Source organism: Carcharodon carcharias, chromosome 14 (genome assembly GCF_017639515.1).
Source record: "Carcharodon carcharias isolate sCarCar2 chromosome 14, sCarCar2.pri, whole genome shotgun sequence".
Classification (NCBI taxonomy): domain Eukaryota; kingdom Metazoa; phylum Chordata; class Chondrichthyes; order Lamniformes; family Lamnidae; genus Carcharodon; species Carcharodon carcharias.
The window spans coordinates 134311501-134327223 of record NC_054480.1 but is presented as its reverse complement, the minus strand read 5'-3'; the positions used below and the strand labels follow the sequence as shown (position 1 = coordinate 134327223).

Sequence of the window (15723 nt, the reverse complement as noted above, 5' to 3'; positions counted from 1 at the left end):
GCAGTTGGAAGACAGCCTGCCAGAATAAGGCATGAAGGATGGCACCATGCCTTAGTGAGCAGGGACCATTAAAAGAACAGAGAGGAAGGCAAAAAAACCCAGTAAAAATCTCAACAGAAAATTCAAATGGAAGAATACTCTTATTTACTAAATTTTAGAACAATCGGACTAACACAGCTGCAAGCCCAGCTTATCTAATGTAGTTATGCTGTGGTGGGGCTATCAAAAATGGGAAACCACATTTAAAAAAAAATCAGCAACTAAATCTTACAAAAACAGATGTACACACCTGCAGCTTTTTTGGAGGCAGTTCATTTTTGTTTTGTATTATTACACATGATTAGGGCAAATCTGGTCCTGGCAATTCCGCTCCATTAGTTTACATTCAATCACCAGTAAAGCGACATAAGGGATCGTCAATAGATTTATCAAATTGCACTTACCAATCAATAACCTGCTCACCAATGCCCAGTTTGGATTTTGCCAGATTACTCTGCTCTAAGCCACATCAGAATCTTGATCCAAACATGGATTAAAAAAAAGTTTAATCTATAATGAAGTGAATGTAAATAGCAAGGAGCCCTAGTAAAAGTGAAGTCAATGGAGATCAGGGTAGGAACTTTCCATCGGCTGGCATTTTGGTTGTTAGAGGTCAATCAACCCCTTCCAAGACACTACTGCAGGAGCTGCTTCAATGACCTTCCCAACATCATCAGGTCAGAAGTGAGGGTGTTCCTTGAGGACCACAGTGTTCAATTCAATTTGAAATTCCTAAGATAATAAAGAAGTGTATGCACATATGCAGCTAGACCTAGACACCATTCAGGCAAATAACATTTTTGCCACATATCTCCAAAATGTGTCCAGCCACCTCTTGACATTTAATAGCATTACCATCATTGAATTTCCCATCAACACCCTGGATTCAACATTTATCAGAAATTTACCATAAATAGCGTTATGACTGAGATGGGAAGAGTGCACAGATCCTCTAGCCCCACTATTCCACAGCTCAGCATTCAAAAGGATGCAATACTACATTAATATACTTCCAGCAGAGGCCAGAGTTTGTCATTCTGTCAGTTTCCACATCAGTCTGTCCATTGATACTTTTAATGCAATTGTTCCTGTACATATGTTATGCTGATACTTTTTAACTGCCACATAAAATGGATCCCATCAGGGAAGAATTACATTCCCAAAGACATCACTGTTTACCCGTACAGCATATAGTGCAACTACCTGCACATTTCCCTAAAATACACTGTTAATTTTAAACACAGCTTTAATGCATATGAAAGTTTAAAAAAAAGCCAAAATCGACAGTACAATTAACTTTCCACTGGGATCATATTCATATTTTAAGCTTAGATGCTAAGACATGACATTCACTGTTCAATGCTTTCATTGGAACTACTAGTCAAAACTCACCTCTATTTGTCACCATTAGTCCACAAAGCTCTACCTCATCACCATCTTCCTCAACCCCACCACTGCTTGTGTGCTCAAGATTGTCTCTCTGACATCCAGTCCAAGTTGGGACACAATTTCCTCCACTGTCTTGTGGTCCCCTCCATTAACTCCCTTCCCTAGCCACTTATTCCAAATCTGGCTGACTAAAAAGGGAGAAGGGATAGATTAATTACAGGCTAGTCAGTCAAACCATGGTGGTGGATAAATTATTGGAAAATAATCTGAGGGACTATAACTGTCAGTTAGAAAGACTGATTAATCAAGGGCAATCAGTGTTGATTCAAAGGAAGGGCATGTCTAAGTTGATTGTTACCTAAAAAAAAATCAAAAGTTGATGAGATTGACCAATTTGAAGCAACTTAAGAATTTTAGCAAGGTTTTTGGCAAGGTCCCACATGACAAACTGGTCAGAAAAGTAAAACTCCATGGGATCCAAGGGAAAGCGACAAGTTGGTTCCAAAATTGGCTCAGCAACAGAATGCAATCATTGGCAAGCGTTTTGTGAACGGAAGACTGTTTCCAGCAGTGCTTCGTAGGGTTCAGCACTAGGCCCTTCGCTATTCATCGTTTTTAACCAACAATTAACATTTAATTATAGAAAGTGTGATTAAGAAGTTTGCAATGATAAAAAATTGCCCATGCAGTTGATAGTGAGGAAGAAAGTTTCAGGCTGCAGAAGGATGTCAACAGATTGTTCAGGTAGACAGATGGGAACATTGGAGGAGTAGGCTATTCAGCCCTTTGAGCCTGCTCTGCCATTCAATACAATCATGGATGATCATCCATGTCAATGCCTTTCTCCCAGATTACTTCCATATCTCTTTACGTCATTGGTATTTAGAAATCTGTCAATTTCTGCTTTAAACAACTTAGTGGCTGAGCTTTCATGGCCCTCTCTGGTAGAGAATTCCAAAGATTCACAATGTTCTGAGTAAGAAAAAAAAATTCACCAAATCTCAGTCCTAAGTGGCTTTCCCCTTATTTTGAAATTATGTCCCTGGCCCTAGACTCCCCAACCAGGATAAGCATTTTACCTGCATCAATTCTGTTTATCCCTTTAAGTATTTTGCAGGTTTCAATGAGGTCACCTCTCATTCTTTGAAACTGGAGAATACAGGCCAGCTTCCCCAATCTCTCTTCACAGGACAGTCTGCCATCCTGGAAACAAGTCCGGCGAACCTTCGTTGCACTCCCTCCATGACAATATCCTTCCTAAGGTAAGGGGAACAAAACTACAAACAGTACTCCAGGTGCAGTCTAACCAAGGTTCTATATTACTGAAGACTTCACTATTCCTGTACTCAAGTCCTCTTGCAACAAAGGCTAACATGCCATTAGCCTTCCTAATTGCTTGCAGCACCTGCATGTTAGCTTTCAGTGACTTAACAATGAGGACACCCAGGTCCTTTTGTACATTTACACTTTCTAATCTCTCATCATTTAAGAAATATTCTGCACATTTATTCCCCCTACCAAAATGGATAACCTCACATTTTTCCACATTATATTCCATCTGGCACGTCCTTGCCCACTCAATAATTCTATCTAAATCCTCCTGCAGCCACTTTGCATCTTCCTCACCTAGCTTTGTGTCATCCTTGAACTTGGAAATATTATATTTGGTCCCTACCCCCAACTCATTGATATATATTGTGAACAGCTAGGGCGCAAGTACCGATCCTTGCAGTACCCCAGTAGTTACAGCTGACCAATGCGAAAATGATCCGTTTATTCTTACTGTTTTCTGCCTGTTAACCAATCCTTAATCCATGTGAGTGTATCGCCTCTTACCCCATGATCTTTAATTTTGCTAACCAACCTCCAATGGGGAACTTTATCGAAAGCCTTCTGAAAATCCAAGTACAGGACGTCCGCCTACTCTCCTTTATCAATTCTGTTAGTAACACTCTCAAAAAAATACTTCAACAGGTTCGTCAAACATCATTTCTCAATCATAAATCCTTGCTGATTGTGCCTAATCAGATCATTATTATCTAAGTGCCCATTTATCACATGCTTTATAACATATTCCAGCATTTTTCCTACTGCTGTAGTCCCCCGTTTTCTCTCGCCCTCCCTTTTTAAATAGCAGGGTGACATTTGCTACTTTCCAATCTTCAGGAACCAGTCTAGAATCTGTAGAATATTAGTGGCTGCATTGGTAATCATCTTCCATCTCTGTAGTTACCTCTCTCAACAATCTGGGATGTAGAATATCAGGTCCCGGGGACTTATCAACCTTCAGTCCCATTAATCTCTTCAATATACCCTTCTTACTAATACTAATTTCCTTCAATTTCTCATTCTCCCTAGTTCCTTGGATCCCTAATCCTGGGAGATTTCTTGTATCTTCCTTAGTGAAGACAGACACAAAGTAATCATTTAGGTTCTCTGCCATTTCTCTATTCCCCATTATAAATTCTCCTGACTCTGCCTGTAATGGACCCAAATTTGTCTTAGCCAAACGTTTCCTTTTTACGTACCTATAGAAGCTTTTACAGTCCATTTTTATGTTTTTTGCTTGTTTACATTCATATTCTATTCTCCCTTTATCAGTTTCTTGGTCCTTCTTTGCTGTATTCTAAAATCCTCTCAATCGTCAGATTTACTCCTATTTTTGGCAACTTTATAGGCCTTTTCTTTTAATCTTATACAATCCTTAACTTTGTTAGCCACGATTGACTGAATTTTCTCTTTGGGTTTTTGTACCTTGAAGGAATGTTTAATTGCTATAAACTATATAATAATCCTTTAATACTATCCATTGCCTGTGTACCGTGATACCTTTTAATGTATTTTCCCAACCCAATCCACCTCAGCCAATTTGCCCCTCATACCTTAATTTCCTTTGTCCAAATTTAATATCCTGACTTCAGATTGAACTACCTCACTTTCAAACAGAATGTAAAATTCTATCATATTATGGTCACTCATCCCTAAAAGTTCTTTTACAACAAGACTATTAATCAGCCCTTTTTCATTACATAATGCTAAATCTAAAATAGCCTGTTCTCTAGTCAGTTCCTCAACATACTGCTCTAGAAAACCATCCCTAACAGACTCATCTTGCACAGCATTAGCGCTCATTAGATTTACCCATTAGATTGAAGTTACCCATGCTACATGCTTCTCTAATCTCCTGATTAATACCATGCCCCACCCTACCACTCGGTGGCCTATAAACACTGTCTACCAATGTTTGCTGCCTCTGCTGTTTCTTAGCTCCACCCAAACAGGTTCCACATTTTCTTCTTCCAATCTGAGATCATCCCTCACTAATGTACTGATCCCTTATTATCAGCACAACACCATTTCCTTTTTTGCCTGTCCTTCCTAAATGTTGAATATGCTTGTTCCAGTCTTTGATAATAGCAAACAATGCAGAGAAGTATGAGCCAATGTATTTTTATTTAATTTGATCATGTATGTGGGCATCGCTGGCAACACTAATATTTATTACACATCTCTAACTGTCCTTGGAAAGATGATCAGTCACCTTCTTTAACAGCTGCGGTCTGAGAGATGTAGGTGTTAGGGAGGAATTCCTAGAATGCTAATCCAGTGACAGTGAAGGAATGGCAAGATACTTCCTAGTCATGATGGCATGTGACTTGAAGGGGAACTTTCATGTGTTGGTGTTCTCACTGATGCCCTTGTCTTTCTAGGTGGCAAAGGCCACGGGGTTGGAAAGTGCTTTCAAAGAAGTCCTGGCAAGCTGCTTTAGTGCATCTAGTAGACTGTAAACACTGCTGCCACTGTGTACCAGGAAGTTGAGGGGGGAATGAATATTTAAGGTTGTGGATGGGGTGCCAATCAAGCAGGCAGCTTTGTCTTAGATGGTGTGGACTTTGTTTTTGGACTCAACAGGTAAGTTGTAAGTATTCCATCACAATCCTGACTTGTACCTGTAGATGGTAGACAAGATTTGGGAAGGCATGAAGTGAGTTACTGACTACAAGGTTCCCATGTTCTGACCTGGTCTTGTAGTTGCAATATTTATCGGGCAGGTCCAGTTAACTTTCTGGTCAATTGTGACCCCCAGGATGTTGATGGTGGGGAATTCATTAAGGCCACTGAATGTCAAGGATGATTGCCTTTTGGAGATTGTCACTGCCTGGCACCTGTTGCCATGAATGGTACCTATCACTTACCAGCCGAAGCCAAATGTTGTATAAATCTTGCAACATGCAGGCACGGACTACTTCGTTACCTAAAGTGTTGAATAATAGGATACCTGGTGGTGTAAAGGAACAAGGAACCTCAGTGTATGTTCACAGACCCTTAAAGGTAGCAGGGCTGTTAGATAAAGTCATCAAGACATAGGCACTACTTCTCTTTATTAGCTGAGGCACAAAAGAGGGTGGGGAAGTTATGCTAGAACTGTGTAAAAACATTATTTAGGCCTCAGATAGAGTATTGTATGCAATTCTAGTCACTACCTTACAGGAAGATGTGTTTGCACAAAAGAGTATAAAAGACCAGATAGGCTTAGGTTGTTTTCTTTGGAATCGAGGGGAGGCTAAGAGGCTAAATACTTGGACATACATTTGAAGTGCTGTAACCTGCAAGGCTGAGGAACAGGAGCTGGAAAGTGGATCAGGCTGGATAGTTCTTACGCAGCTCAAGCATGATGGGCTGAATGGCTTCCTTCTGTGCTATAAATTCTTACAATTCTGCAGATCTTCTGCTATAGTCTCACACTTATGCCTTGGGATGTTCTTCCATGTTAAAAGGCACTATATAAATACAAGTGATTCTTACCAGGCCTTTAATGGCCTGGAGCAGATACTGTTTGGATTGGAAGTGCAACATCACAGATCCAAGGGATCAGAATCTACTATGCTACAGTCTATCACATGAGAATTCCCAGGCTGTATTTTGGATTCTCAGGGTTAAGAAGCTCCCAAGCAGCCTCTTTAACACTTTTAAAGCTGCATCTGCTGCTCTTTGTGATGGAGCTGCTCCAGGACACACAGGCAATTTTCTGACAAACTGAGAAACTAACTTTTTTTCCCCAAAGAAGATTTGCAATATCTATCAAAGTTTCTTCTCCAAATCGCTGCCATTCAGTTTTCTTTAATTAAAAAAAAAGTCTGTTCACAATTATACATTTTTACAGGAAACATGCCTAGCTTCCTGATCAGTAACAGCAAGTTTTTGCAAGCTAATTCCAGGGTTTGCTTCGAGATGAAGTTACTTGAGAGGTAGAATTAGTGAAATGGTTTTGCATTTGCTACAGAAAATGTGCTCAAGTACAAAACAATACATAACTGAAATAACAACGGCGGCCAAAAGCAACTGGTTTCATCTTCGAGCAGCAACTAATCAGAAGTTTACACCATCCACATGAAAGACACCTTATTTCACTCAGTCACTGCAAGGATCCCACGGCCAAGACTTTTAAAGGGCCTGGTGCCCTTTAATGTACCCAGTGGGCCTTTCAAAAAAAACCATAAAAGAAAACCCAGTGCAAATCTTTTTTTTTTCCTTCTTGTGGCTGCGGTTATTTTTTTTTCCCCCCGTACTGTCACATACACGTCTACACCTGCAAAGCGAGCAAAATAAACAGCACCGAGAAAACACCTAGTGAAAGATCGGTTTACCCACTTGCTCGCAGCCAGCGGAGGAGGACGACGAACGTAACGGTGTCGAGAGGAGCACGACCGCATCTCTTCCTCCCTCCACCTTCCCCCGGCAGAAACTCGGCGGCTGTCTCCGACGCTGCAGGCGTGCGAGGGGCTTAACTCGTCCTCTTTCCTCCCTCCACCCCCCCGCAAATTTTCCAACACACACACCCCACCCCCCACTCCACACACACACACAAAATAAAAACTTCCTTTATTTTCCAAACTGCCTCGTCGCAGGAAGTTCGACTCTTTGGCCCAAACCGCCTCCGGTGCTTCTAACGTAATTCTTTCGTTAACTTACTCCCCTCTTTCTCCTCAGGTCGTCGGAGCAACAAGCAAGTTCCAATTGCAGAAAATGGACCGGGCAGGGGGGGGGGGAGAGGGAGGAGGAGGACGAAGCGGGGAAGGAGGGGTGGGGGTGGGTGGGTAGGTAGGCGGGGCCTGCGGTACTTCCGGGTCAAAGGCCGCCAGCGGCGGACAAAGTGCCGCCCGCCGCCGCCGCCTTTTTCAAATTACGTCACCGCACGGGCGCGCGACGCGCCACGTGGCCGCAGCCCGCCACGTCGATGAGTTAGAATTGTCCAACGCCTACTTGCTTTCGGTGATTTGACTAAAATTTTTTTTTTTTTGGTCACCCCCGCCGCACCCCGCCTTTCACCTTACGGTCGACGTACACAAACTGTTCCCCAGCAGTCGTGCAAACGTTTTCCCTTTTTTTTTGTCTTTCTGAAAATAAACAGCGTAGAAAAGAATAAAGGCAAAATACCGCGGGCGCTGCAAATCTGAAACGAAAACAACAACGAAAAAAAAAGGGTCTGGAAAAGCTCAGCGGGTCTGACAGCATCTGTGACGAGAGGGAGGGAGAGAGGGAGGGAGAGAGACAACGTTTGGAGTCCGCGTGACTCTTCTTCAGGTCTGAAAAGGGAAGGATGACTTGCGTTGACCGCCCGCGGCGTTGCTCGGATCGCGTGAGCGGGAGCAATGGCGCTTCCAGGTAGGTCGGGGGCAACGTTCACATGGCCATGGTATGAGGGTGCTCAGGACTGAAAGGGTTAACGCGGGACTGGGGGAACAGTACAGCCCGAATGATGATGTAAGGGAGTCGCACGACTAGCCGTAGATTGGAGATAGCGCACGGCTTGCTCTGAAGAACCCTACATCGTTTTGTATATTTGTACATAGTTATATTTTACAATAAATAGGCTGGGGTTGTCCTCCTTCAACAGAGGGGGGGGGGGGGGGGGGGGGGCGGGGCTTTGGGGGAGATTTGATTGAGATGTACAAAATGGTGAGGGGCCTGGATAGAGTGGATGGGAAATTCCTAATAATTTTCCTTTATTCATTTACAAGATGTGAGCATCGCTCGCTTGGCCAGCATTTATCGTCCATCCCTAATTGCCCTTGAGAAGGTGGTGGTGAGCTGCCTTCTTGAACCATTGCAGTCCATGTGGTGTAGGTACACCCACAGTGCTGTTAGGGAGGTCCAGGATTTTGACCCAGTGACAGTGAAGGAATGACGATATATTTCCAGGTATATGGACAGAATAAAATTGTTTCCCTTGGCGGAGAATTCTAGAACCGGGGACATAGATTCAAGATAAGTGGCAGAAGGTGTAGGGAGGACATGAGGAAGAACTTTTTTACGCAGAGGGTAGTGGGTGTCTGGAATTCGCTGCCCAAGTTGGTGGTAGAGGCAGAAACTCTAAACTCTTTTAAAAAGTACCTGGATCTGCACCTTAATTGCTGTAAGCTGCAGGCCTATGGGCTAGGTGCAGGAAGGTGGGATTAGAAAGTGTACCTGGGTGTCCTCGGGCTGGCATGGACAAAATGGGCCGAATAGCCTCCTACTGTGCTGGACCTGTTCTATGGTTCTAAGTCAGGAAGTTGAGTGGCTTGGAGGGGAACTTGCAGGTGGTGGTTTCCCATGCATCTGCTGCTCTTGTCCTTCTAGATGGCAGTGTTTGTGGTTTTAGGAGGTGCTGCCTAAGGAGCCTTGGTGAGTTTCTGCAGTGCATCTTGTAGATGGTACACACTGCTGCCACTGTGTGTCGGTGGTGGAGGGAGTGAATATTTGTGGAAGGAATGCCAATCAAGCGGGCTGCTTTGTCCTAGATGGTGTCAAGCTTCTTGAGTGTTGTTGGAGCTGCACTCACCCAGGCAAGTGGAGAGTATTTCATCACATTCCTGACTTGTGCCTTGTAGATGGCGGACAGGCTTTGGGGAGTTACTTGCCGCAGGACTCCTAGCCTCTGATTTGCTCTTGTCAGCATAGTATTTATATAGCTAGTCCAGTTCAGTTTCTGATCAATGTTAACCCCCAGGATGTTGATAGCACTTTAGCAAAAGGTCAATGACTAGGGGGGATAGATTTAAAGTGATTGGTATAAAGATTAGAGGGAAGATGAGTTAAAATATTTTCACCCAGAGGGTTGTGGGGGTCTGGAACTCACTGCCTGAAAAGGTAGTAGAGATAGAAATCCTCAGCTTATTTAAAGATGTCTGGATATGCATCTCAACTGCTGTAATCTGCAGGGCTATGCGCCCAAATGCTGGATATTGGAATTAGGCTGGGAGACTCGTTTTTCAGCTGGCGCAGATTTGATGGGCCAAGTGGCCTCTTTCTGTGCTGTAAACTTTCTATGATTCTAATTAGTTACATGATGATGTAAATCATGCCAGCGCTGTGGCACCAAAAAGCCCCACAGGTCTGAACAATGCTTCTACTGTAAAAGGCTGGGACACTTTGGGAAAATGTACAGATTAAAATCCCCAAAACATACAGAAGATCACCAGCGAATCTTCACACAAAAAGCCATAAATGAAATAGAAGAGTCACACCAAGATGAAGAACAGCAAAGCCTCCTCAGTGAGATTAAAGATCCCAGATATACCTTCTTTGCTTAAATGAGCACATTGTTAATTTTAAATTAGACACAGGAGCAAATGTGACAGTCCTATCTGATAGAGAACCTGTGGCTGGTTAAACAATCTCTGCAGCCACCTACAACACAGTTGTACAGAACAGGAGGAATCAACCTCCAAGTCAGTGATTTTGCAAGCAATGCTCCAATATAACAAACAGGAAACGATCAATGTGCTTCCCAACCACAAATTCTCTCTTCTCAGCAGGAAAGCCTTGTCGACCTCAACTTCATCCAAAAGATCGAAGAGATTCACCAGCAAGAGTCTGTTTCTGATTTTAAAACGGATTTTCCAAAACTATTCACTGGGCTGAAGCGACTGAAGACTGAGTAGAGCATAACACTGAGAAATGATGTCAAACCTGTGTGCCTGTTTACTCCAAGGAAAATACTGCATCCACTTACGAAGCAAGTACAACTGCAACTTGGCAAGATGATCAACATAGGAGTTATCTCCCTGTCATTCAGCCGACGGTGCTCCAGTATTGTCTTGGTTCTGAAACCAAACGAGTTCATTCGCATCTGTTGCCATGACACATCTTAACAAGGCTGAGGTGAGGGAAATCCACCCAATGTCCACGGTGGATGACAGCTTGACCAGGCTCTCTAAGATAATAGTGTTCTGAAACCTTGATGCCAACAGTGGCATTTGGCAGGTACTGTTAGATAAAAAAATCTAAGTTGCTGACAACGTTTATCATTTTGCTTCAATCATTTTCCCCGGGCAATACCTCAGCACCCACAATTTGTCAGCGCGCAATGTCGGCCATCTTACAAGGCCTAAAAGGAGTCATCTGCTAAATAGATGATGTCCTTGTCCACAGAACGACTGTCAAGGAACACAACATGAGACTTAAGGATGTCTTGAGCCGTTTGCCTGAAGCAGGATTAATACTGAACGATACGTGTGAATTCTCTAAGACGCATTTGGTTTTTAGGTCATATTGTGAGCAACAAAGGCATCATGGCAGACCTGCATAAAAAGAAGGTAATCAGTGAATTTCCAACCATATTATTCATTCTAGATTTCCAAAAATTTCTGGGTATGGTAAACTAACTTGCGAAATTCTTGCTGAACATGGCACTAATCATGGAGCCCTTGCGACACCTACTGAAAAAGGCCCAACGATGATGTTGGGATGCACACCTGGAACACGCATTCTGTCAGATCAAAGATGTGCTGCTCTCACCAGATATGGCCCCCTACAACACATCCCTACCAATCACAATCGCAGCGATGTTTCATGAAAAGGACTAGGAGCAGTCCTGTTCCAAGAGCAGCTTGATGGGTGCTGCCAACCAGTAAATTATGCATCTAGGGCGCTATCAGAGACAGAGATCAAGTATGCATTTATAGAAAAAGAGGCTCTTGCAATTACTTGGGCTTGTGAAAAGTTCTCTATCTATATCATTGGGCTGGAAGTAGTCTTTGAGACAGATCACAAACCATTAGTTTCACTACTGGACAAGAAGGAACTTGCCAAAATGCCCCCCATCCCCCCCAGAATTCAGAGACTCCGCTTGTGTCTTACAAGACAGCGTATGTCTAGGGGAAGCATAAAATGACAGCGGACACACTGTCCAGGGCCACACTTGACCATCCCATGACACAGGATGTTAAACTGGTCAACAAAGTCAAGTCCTATTCCCAGTATGTGACGACACAACTGCCAGCGAGCTCTAAGTAGCCACAACAGGGACAAGGACCAAGAGCAGATGCAAGACGAAGAGTGCATCTGCATCCATCGATACTGAATACAAGGATGGCCAAAGCAGTGTCCCATAGACACTTCAAACAACAGAAATGCTTCACCCATAATTTATGATCTGCTGGCATATGGTGAGTGGTTGGTTATTCCCTCTCACTCCGACTGGAGACTGCAGCGAATCCACCAAGGTCACTTGGGAATCACAAAGCGCAGAGCACGCACCAGCCTGCAGTGTGATGGCCGGGAATATCAAGAGCGATCGAAGGGATGATTTTAAACTGCCAGGTGTGTACGCTGCACAAACCAGTCCAGATGGAGCACCTTATTTCCACACAGTTCCCTACCAGACCGTGGGAATGTTTGGGAATGGATCTGTTTATGCACAACTGCAAATCCTCCCTCATCATTGTCCACTACTTCTCTAAGTGAATTGAGGTGAGGCTTTTAGACATGATGACCACAGAGTCGGTCATTAAGTCGTTGAAAGACACCTTTGCGATACATTGGCATTCCAGACCAGGTGGTGTCTGACAACAGTCCGCAATTCACTAATGACTACTTCACTCGTTTTGCCAAGAGCTATGGATTTCAATACCTCACCAACTCCCCGAGGTATCCACAATCTAATGAAGCGCTGGAAAGAGGCCTCCGCACTATTAAACCCTCTTGAAGAAAATTGATGACTTTCCATCGGCACTTTTGGCTATTGGTCCACTCTACTACAGTGTGGATTGGCACCATCAAAGCTGCTAATGGGTATAAAACTTCGTACTCAGCTTCTCATGCTGCTCAAGAAGTTAATCCCAAGCCCGGGGTTATCAGAAGGTTCAGAACCGAGAACAATCCTACAGAAAGCAATTTACAATAGGAGGTACCGTACCAGAAACCTGTCCAAGCTAAACGATGTTGACAAGGTTTGGATCAGAGACCTCGGCTGAGAACGCGTCACTGTCCTAAGAGCTGAAGATCAACAATAGTCTTACTTGATACATATTCCAGAAGGCACAGTAAGAAAGAACAGGAGAAGTCTTATCTGTGTTCCTCAAGGAGAACTTTCTATCATACATTTGGGTGAACCAAACGTAGAACCTCACACAAACATCAAATATTGCAGCTTCTGCTGAAGTCAGAACAAAGAAACCCAAGTTGAAACTACCAATCCTCCGAGCTTCAAAAGAACACAATCAGGGAGTCATGAAATCTCCAGGGCAGTGAAACCTATGAAGTCAAACACTTGAAGGGAAAAGGGGAAACATGTAAATATAATATAAATGTATTTGGATAAAGACTTGGGAGGAAGCATAGTATTAGGGTGTTCAGGACTGGAAGGGCTTTTGTGGGACTGGGAAAACAGTACCGCCCACATTCTGATGTAAAGGAAGTCATGTGGCTAGTATAGTCTGGTAGTTGCCTGATTGGAGATAGCTCATGGTTTGGACTGAAGAAGCCTACTGTCATGTATATCTGTATGTAATTATGTTTTTCAATAAAATAGTTACTGTTCAGACTCTATGAGCCTCTTCCTTAGACAATTACAACAACATGCAACAAGAATTAAAACAAATGCAGGTACTAGTAATGTGAAACAAGATAGTTTTAGAATGTAGAAACAAGTAAAATACTAACTTAGCTGTCTGCAATCTAACTCCATCAACCTATTTCCCCCATATCACTTGGATTTTTGAGAACCAAAGTATTAGCAATCTCAGATGCAAACTTAAAAATTCATCTAGCATCAATTGTCATTTGTAGAAGAGAGTTCCAAACTTATAACATTCTTCGTGCGTAAAAGTATTTCTGAATTTCATGAATGCTTCTGAAAGATCTGGAGCTAATTTTTAGACTATTCCCCCTAGTCCTAAACTTCCCAACCAGCAGAAATATTTTCCCACTATCTACCCTCTCTGTGCCCCCCGATTTTACTCATCATAGTTGCTCATCACTACAGTCACTGAAGTTATTTTAACAGCACAGATTTTGACCTCTGCAATATATCTATTTGCGAGGACATTGCACAGTAGTGTTATTTTAGAATTGATACTTTATTTGTGGATTGATGTATAGATACACATGTATGGATATATAGATGCTGGGCTCTGTTGGTAGTACTGTCACCTCTGTGATCAAGCATTACTCCAGAGTTTGGGGCTGGAATTTTAGCTCCCAAAGGGGCCGAGCACGGAGATATGCAGTTGCAGAAATTCACACTGGTGGTGAGTGTGCAGGTTTGCCAGCACCCACCTCACTCCTGGACTATTTTCCCAAGTGGCGGGTAGCCAATTAAGGAGGTTAAATGGCCTAATGACAAAGGCTGGCATTTTCCAGCTGGTCTTCGGCACTCCTGAGATGTTGAGGACTACGCCAGCTGCCTGGAGGCGGCCTCCTGGCTGTGGACCAGGAGACCAGTGCGCTTGGGAGGCTTTGAGGCCTCCCCAGGTTCTTCCTCCACTATATTGGCATGGCTGCTAAGTGCTTATATTATTTAAACATTTAAGAAGTTGGAGAGAAGGCATCATCAGCTTGAGCTGTCCTCTCTCTCTCTTAGCTGGCATAGCTGCCTGCTGCTTCTTCTGACCTAATGGGCCTCCTATTGGCCCTCCAGTTTTGAGAGCCCACCCACTGAGCTTAATTAGACTGTGAACCTGCCCCATGGCCACAAATTCACCAATTCAGGGAAAGTCACTGCTGGGCGACTGTTCCCCAAACAGTTAAGGGTTGTGACCCTATTTGACCCCAGCATTGGGGTTCTGACCCAAAAGCCAAAATTCTGCCCTTGATCACAAACAATCTAGGCTGACATGCCCAGTACTGAGTAAATGCTGCGCTATCACAGGTGCCATTTTTTGGCTGAGACATTAAATTGAGGCCTTATTAACCCCTTCAGGTGGACATAAACAATCCCATGGCACTATTTGGCAAAGAATGGTGCTCCTGGTGTGCTGGTCAATGTTTATCATTAAAACAGATATCTGGAACTTTTCACCACACTGTGTGAAAATTGGCTGACAGTGTTTCCTGCATTACATCAGTGATTATGGGTGGAATCGTCGCAGATTTGCATTAAGTGCAATAGCGGGCGGCAAAAAGGATGTTTTACCCAACAGCCGCAATGGTGGCTTTTCAAGCTGTATTGTCTCAATCTAGCCTTCTTATTAATGCATTTCTGGGAAACACATCGTTTTGATGGTGGGAGGGCTCTCATTCACCCGCCATGGCATCACCTCGCTGCTTCATCACACCGGATGCCATATTTAAAGTGCAACCGCGCAAACACCCTTCAGTGCTTCCAGACAAGGACTGCTGCAAAGAAGACTTGGCCCTGAAAGGCAAGAAGACTGCAGCCCCGTGGTTTAATGACGTGTCGCTCGAGCATATTTTGGACTCAGTAGAGGCCGCTGTGATGTCCTCTAGCCCCATTTGACCACGGGAGGGGCAACAACATCAACAATCCAGCATGGGAGGTGGTAGCAGCGATGGTCAGTGCCAACACCTTACAAAAGAGGACAGTCACTCAGTGCCGAAAAAGGATGAATGACGATCTCCGTTCTGTCAGGGTAAGTCACTCTTCTCATCATTCTCAGCTCTCACATTCACAAACCTATCACATGTTCACAAGGATCTCACTCACTGCCAGTTCAAGGGTCATCACCATTCACTTTCTCACATACACTTTCATTGTCCTCATACCGTCTATGGGACCACCCACACATGCTAGGTATACTTATCATTTGGCCTGGCAGCCATCCTGCTTTACACTCTCGCCATCTCTATTTATTCAGGACAAGCTGGCACACAACAAGAGGGAGGGGTTGTAGACTGGTGGAGGAATGCCCGAAATCAAGGTCCTTTGAAAATAGAGCTGGCTGGTGAGGATGTGGATCTTTGCTGTGCTGTGCTGACGGTCTGTTCAGCGGTGCTGTACCAAGTCAGGATCCAGCAGTGCCACATCCATCAGACAACCATGCTGTGAGTGATGTGTCCTCTTCCGTAGTC

The 15723-nt window shown here is 43.7% G+C and overlaps 1 protein-coding gene across 4 annotated transcripts in view; it reads right to left on the bottom strand.

Moving 5' to 3' along the window:
- LOC121286881 (PWWP domain-containing DNA repair factor 3A-like) overlaps positions 1-7491 on the bottom strand; it is a 69060-nt gene extending 61569 nt beyond the window's left edge. For 2 of the 4 annotated variants that reach the window (XM_041204084.1, XM_041204088.1), the window contains exons 1-2: positions 7081-7491; positions 5625-5707 (exon numbers count right to left, since the gene is read on the bottom strand). The gene's annotated coding sequence lies outside the window, so the exon portion shown is untranslated. The remainder of the gene's footprint in view (positions 1-5624; positions 5708-7080) is intronic. The other 2 variants (XM_041204083.1, XM_041204087.1) reach the window with 1 other exon arrangement.
- Positions 7492-15723: the final 8232 nt, after the last annotated feature.